Source organism: Amblyraja radiata, chromosome 2 (assembly GCF_010909765.2).
Source record: "Amblyraja radiata isolate CabotCenter1 chromosome 2, sAmbRad1.1.pri, whole genome shotgun sequence".
NCBI classification, from domain to species: Eukaryota; Metazoa; Chordata; class Chondrichthyes; order Rajiformes; family Rajidae; genus Amblyraja; species Amblyraja radiata.
The window spans coordinates 112,312,888-112,319,909 of NC_045957.1; the positions used below are offsets into that span (position 1 = coordinate 112,312,888).

The following is a 7,022-nucleotide window of genomic DNA, read 5'->3' on the forward strand; positions in this document are numbered from 1 at the left end:
CCTAATGGCTCCTTTACCTCGAGTTCCCTTATCAAATCCAGTTCAGTACACTACACACTAAGAACAATTTACAATTTCTACCAAAGCCAATTAACCTACAAACCAGTGCGTCTTTGGAGTGTGGGAGAAGACTGGAGCACTCGGTGAAAACCCATGCTGGTGCATAGGATATAGGTATATAGCATATATGATAGTATGGGGATCGCTAGTCAATGTGGACTCGGTGGGCCGAAGGGCCTGCTTCGCGCTATATCGCTGAACTAAACAAAACTAAACTTACATGTCAAAAAGAAGATAGACACAAAAAGCTGGAGTAAACCAGCGGGACAGGCAGCATCTCTGGAGAGAAGGTATGGGTGACATTTCGGGTCGAGACCCTTCTTCAAACTTACATGTCATCCTTCACAAAGGTGGGACAGACCCAGGAGAGATATTGAGAAGTGCTTTTAGATTTCCAGACCAGCTCTACAACTCACTCCACCTTTGAAAACAAGCGCTAAAGAATTTCGCAGCAATGTGACTTTGAAAAAACCCCACTTGGCTGGATTAACCTGCATGCTTCATATCAAAGATCTTGCTCCGCTATAGGATCTTTGCTTCATATCTTCCAGGTTATAATCTAGACCAGTGGCCCACAGGTTTTTCCAGGTTGGGCCTGCTAACACATGAAACATGTTTTATATAAACAGCACATAATCTGAGTGGAATATTTTTACTCATGTATATAGAAAGACAAATGCTGGAGTTTATTAACAGCCTGGTTTCGGTGGATTTTTACTGCAAAGCCAACAATGATATTCTTTCAGTATTTAAAACGGGAAGAATTCTGACTGATGTCTTTGTGTGTTTGACAACATAATTTTGTTTGAAATCATTTTGAAGCCCATAATCTTTCTTGGAGACTAAGTAATTGTTTTTGATTGAACCAACATACCCACGGATTTTTAAACATATTTTGCTTTACAAATTAAACACCCTGCTGCATATGGTGTACTTTTGGAATATCCTTGTATATAATTTCATTTCCCTTCAGTTTTTCGTCCTTAACTTTGCTGCAAGTTGCGTCTAAAACTACTCCTCGCCAAACTCTCGGCCAACTCTCGAGACAAGATTAACTGCCTTTCATGGAAATCAGTTCCACATATTTGCAATTATGAGGAGATAAAAATATTCTAATAATCTCTATTTCCTTTGAAAGAATTTTCCAATGAAAAACTAAATAACCTTATCTAAAGCATTAGAAACGTGTGGGGAAATTTTATCTCAGTTTAGTTTAGCTTATGGTTACAGCGCGGAAACAGGCCCTTCGGTCCACCGAGTCCGCACCGACCAGCGATCCCCGCACTTTAACACTACCCATCACACACTAGGGACAATTTTCACATGTACCAAGCAAATTAACCATTAAACCTGTGCGTCGTTGGAGTGTGGGAGGAAACCGAAGATTTTGGAGAAAACCCAGGCGGTCACGGTGAGAACATACAAACTCCACACAGACAGCACCCGTAGTCAGGATAGAACCCAGGTCTACTGGCGCTGTAAGGCAGCAACTTTACCGCTCCGACAACGTGCCACCCTAATTCTCACAAAATAATTTTATCTTCTCCATTCACAGGTTGATAAGAGCCTCAGATTTCCAAAAGATTCACACTGAGGGAAACCACTACTCAGATTCATGGTTTGGCCCTGCAATGCTACCCCCACATCCCACATACCCTCCCCCTGTCTCTATCAGAACCCAGTGCACACACATTTCTCCCACTTTGCCCAACCTCTCCTTTTAGGCCTTTCCGTCCTCGGCCTCCTCCATGGTCAGAGTGAGGCCCAGTGCAAATTGGAGGAACAGCACCTCATATTTTGCTTGGGCAGCTTACACCCCAGCAGTATGAACATTGACTTCTCTAACTTCAAGTAGCCCTTGCTTTCCTTCTCTCCCCATCCCCTCCCCGTTCCCAGTTCTCCCACTAGTCTTACAGTCTCTGACTACATTCTATCTCTGTACCGCCCACTCCCCTGACATCAGTATGAAGCAGGGTCTCGACTCGAAACGTCAACCATTCCTTCTCTCCAGGGATGCTGCCTGACCCGCTGAATTAAACCCCTGTTACACGGTGCGAGTCCACCCACGAGTGATCCCGAATTTAAAGCAAATCAAACTAGTGGTAATCACGTAGAATTAACGTAGCGGGAACGTCGGAACTCGTAACGCTAACGGCAGGTACTAAGGAAACTTGGTAACTCGTGAAAATCTTTCAACATGATGAAAGATTTCCACAAGTCAAATTTACTGTTGAAGTAAAAATTTTAAACTTTTAAACTCGTTGTAAGAACGTAGATACCCCATAGATGCCCTGTGAGCTTACTGTAGTGACTCGTGAGTCTACCATAGGAGAGGTGTACTGACTGTGTGTGCAGTCCATGGGGTTCACTGTCGAGGACTTCATAATGCAGAGAACAGTATAAACAGTTGCCGCAAAAAAAGATTTTGTGTGGATCTGGTATATCAGGGTATTGAAGGCGCTTCTGGTCACCAAAATACACTGCATCTTTAGAAAGGAAAAATACAAAACATGTCAATCCCACTGGATAGGCCTTAGTCATGGTGCTGTACAACACGGAAACAGGTCCTTCGGCCCAGCCTGGCCGTGTCGTCCAAGTTGGCATCTTGGGATAATCCTATTTGCCTGCATGTGGTCTATAGCCCTCTAAACCATTCCTATCCATTTATCTGTCGCTAATAAACTCAAGAAAATATTAAGTCTACGTGAGCCTGCTTCAGTTTCCTGGGTCCAACTCAGAGAGAAGTCTCCCCCCTTTCCAGGGTTAATCGCTCCACTGTTTATAATGCTCTCTGCATTATGAAGTCCTCGACAGTGAATCCCATGGGTAATCACTACCAAAGTGTCTGCCCACACAGTCAGTACACCTCTCCTACACTTGTCTCCCATACTAAGTTACCCCAACCACCCCCCCCCCACCACTCCCCCCCCCCCCCCCCCCCCCCCCCCCCCCCCCCACCTTTCCCTCCCAACTCCAGTCCCGTCCCGACCCCCTGGGAAACTGAAGGGAGCGACAATCAACTGCCACGGATACAAATAATGTCATACACAAGAAAGGGCAGATGCTGGTTGCCAAAAAGTGAACACACCGCAGCAAAATTTTGGAAACGTCATCCCATCACCCATTCCTTCTCTCCAGAGATGCTGCCTGTCCCGCTGAGTTCCCACAGTAGACTCACGAGTAACTGCGGTAAACTCACGGGACATCTATGGGGCATCTATGTTCTTATGAGTACCTGCCGTTAGCATTTCGAGTTCCGACGTTCCCACTACGTTAATTCCACGTGGTTGCCACGAGTTTGATTTGTTTTAAACTTGGGATCACTCGTTAGTGGACTCGCACGGTGAGACAGGGGTTTTACTCCAGTATTTTGTGTCTACCTTCGATTTAAACCACCATCTGCAATTCTTTCCTACACTCTCCTTTCAGGTGCTCCCTATAATCCGGACAGGATTCTGGTAAACCTCTTCTCTATCCCTCTCCAAAGCCACCAAATAATGGGGCAGAACAGGCTGAAAAGATCTGAAAATATGATGAAGATGAATCAATAGTATGGGTGACACAGTGGCGCAGCGGTAGAGTTGCTGCCTTACAGCACCAGAGACCCGGGTTCACTGATTGGCGCGGACTCGTTGTGCCGAAGAGCCTGTTTCTACGCTGTTTCTCTAAAACTGAAACTTTAAACAAAGCCTGAAGTTTCAAAGCTATGGACAGCTAAGAAGATGGAATATATTTTCATCAGCGAATATGCCATAAACACCAGTAATTTATAATGTGGATTAAATTACAGCTACTTACTCTGGTCTGGTTAACTCTTAATAAACTGAAATTAAATGTTATCTCCCAGCACTGAGAGATTAATTACTTTGTAAATAAAATATTTTTCTAATCTTGTAAAAAATACATGAAACAGAGGCTTGAAGCAAATTTTACTTCGGAGTCACGTGAGTGACTACGTGAAGAACCCGCTCAGTGCGCAGGCGCGGCATTACGCCAGCAGTGCAACAGCGGCAGCGGGAGCTAGGCGCTCCCGCAACAGATGAAACGGACCGTCAGGTGAGTATCCTGAGGTCGGATTTCTTTTACAGGGGAGCCCCTTTTTCTGCTTGTGTTTTACAGGCAGAGAAAAAGGCTCTGGAACAAAACTGTCCCCCGTTCGAGGAGGAACGTTTCCCGTCGGGGGGAAGGGGGGCAGCAACAGGCGGTAGGAGCGACCCGGTGTTCCTCTATTCCCCGACACCGTGCCGAGCCCAGCCCGCTAGCGGGCTGGATGTATAGCCACCCGAAGAGGCATCCGGCAGGTGTTCCCAATTTGGGACGGGACGTCTCTCCACCCGCACGGGGGGGAGAGAGAGCTGCCTGAGCCGCTGGAGCGGCTCTCGGGGCAGGTGCCTGCGAGACGCACTGCTTGAGGGGCGCTCTCGCTACTACAAGGCACAAAAGCTCCAGAAGAAGGCGGTAGGAACATTTAACCGGGCGTTCCGCTATCCCCACACCGCGCCGAAGCCAGTCCCGCTAGTGCCTGAGCTGCGGGCTGGATGTCTAGCCATCCGAAGAGGCATCCGGCCGGTGGCTTCCGACTTGTCGGAGGGGACGTCTCTCCACCCGCAGGGAGAGAGACAGCCGCCTGAGCCGCTGGAGCGGCTCCTGGAGCAGGAGCTCCTGCGAGACACGCTACGTGAGGGGCAGTCTCGCTGGAGGGTTCAGGCATACCCTCCACAGTGCCTAGGCACTGCCCATCGCTTCCTCCTTAGTGTGGTTAGCTTTGGGGTGACCAGTGGCTGGGCTGGTCATGAAGAGGGGTCACTGGCTGAACAATATCGGGAGTATGCTTGAGGTACAGGATCAGGAAGAGCTGCTGGGTGTGGCCGCTATGTGGCTCCACCACTAGCGAGATGGCTTTTCAGTCTCAACTGATGGCCAGCTTACTACCTGTCTTTTCCAAAAAACCTCTCCAAGACAGGTAGCCATGAGGCGTTGGTTTTATCACGCCTCCCCTAAATTGCATTTACTCAAAGTGCCCGCCATTATTGGGGGATACATTGAGCAGCGCGTTTAACCTAAATATTTTAAAAATGCATTTGGTACCCTGACGTCGGCTATCATGTCCACCTGCTCATTCCAGAAGGGCAGGGTAGTATGGCAAAACACCTGACCCTACTGTTCAACGGTATACCTCATAACTTCTGAAATGAACTCACAAACCTGCCCTCAATCTATGAAATTAACAGGACTATGAGAACGCCGACCTCATAAGCACAGATCCTGCTACCTGGCACTTACCAAACCAGTCCTAAAAAACTGGACGAAGTGTTCAAACTATTCGGCACAACAGGGCAGAGTCTGGAATGAGCACCACACTAAACCAGACAGCAGTACCTCTACGTGTCCACCAGGGGCGTCTACCTCATGGTACTGGTGAAAGCTCGGGGCCTGCATGCCAAACCTGTAGCATTTTAGGCCACGGCCCAGAGCAGGCCCCAGGGGAAAAATGTACCACCCCCCAACAAACATCGTCCCTACAAGAACAAGGAACCAGAAACCGAAGAACACAACAATGAAGACAGATAAGTATGGTTCCTACCATCACATAAAGGTTAAGGGTTGTACTAACAAGGGGTGGATGAATCACGCCTGGTTAGGAAGCTATCACTCTTGGTAGTTATATACCAAAAAATAAATACAAGGGGAATAGAATTAATATCTTGCCACCAATTCAGCAAGCACCCCAAGTGGTCTACCCTCCCACGATGGTGAATGTCGCACCATCGTTGATAAACCACTTGAGTATTTCACCAGGTATACCCATTCATGGGATTTGTAACTACTACCATGGATCCAAGGATACTTTATGGTAGACATCGACCTTGAAGATGCACACTATTCAGTACCTTCTCATATAAGTTTCGGATATACCGCAATTACCTGGATGGAGTAACCATGATGAGCGTTGCGGCATTTAAGTCAAAGTTATCCAGAATCAACTAGCCCTGACACTTAGAAACATTCCGTCATGGCATGTCTATATATTAACGACAAACTATCCTTGGATACAGCTTTAGCTGCATCGCTTCTCGGCCTTTTGGCTAAGATCAAGTGTAGTATCTGTTCTTATCAGTTTAATAATCTGATACGTCCCTTATCTAGGGACCATATATTAAATTGAATTTTGGAACAGGGAGATGGAATAGGGGCTTGCTCCGTCCACTCCACGCATCGACCCAGTATTGCAGTGCCTCTGGGAACGGTGCACAAAATATATATCCAGATATTTACGTTGACCATCCACAACGTTGTTATCTGGTATTCATTAAGACTATCAGTCATGGTGCATTAACCACCAATCAACTACGTGGCAAAGTAATTGGGATATAGCAGCATTACCAGCTACTGAACTTTGTACCTTTCCTATGAGCTGAGATACTAGTGTTCAAAACTATCTCCATACCTGTAATATGGGGGCAAATGGATTAATCTGTAGTGTTATCATGGAATTTATCGGCAGGAAGGATTATGGTTGTACACTTCCACCTGTTTTGAGTAACATCTTATGTGTCCTGATGTGTTACTGAGCTTGTAATACTTAATGCCAATATGAATTGACTTAAACATGTTATATATTAACTTACTTAATTCTAGTGAAGCATTTGCTCAGTAATCCACCAAATTTGCATGTTCGTTTATAAGATAACAACGTCAGTGGTGGCATATACCAAACCACTTGGGCGGAGAACATCGATATTAGGGGACAATTTATTAACAATTGGAAACCGTATGTCGTCAAACATGTTAGACCATCAGTAACTCACCTATCAGGTGAGCTAAATACTGTAAACATACATTTAAACCAAATATATTTGCTGAAATCACTAAGCAATATGGACACCAGATATCGATTCCTTATATCCAATTAAATCACCACGTACTAACTTACGTCACATGAAACCAATCTCAAGGCAGCG

General features: G+C 46.1%; 1 non-coding gene across 1 annotated transcript; it reads left to right on the forward strand.

Moving 5' to 3' along the window:
• Nucleotides 1–6,126: 6,126 nt before the first annotated feature.
• Nucleotides 6,127–6,318, forward strand: LOC116970577. Its single transcript, XR_004411196.1, has one exon. It is a non-coding gene; the product is annotated as a U2 spliceosomal RNA (small nuclear RNA).
• Nucleotides 6,319–7,022: the final 704 nt, after the last annotated feature.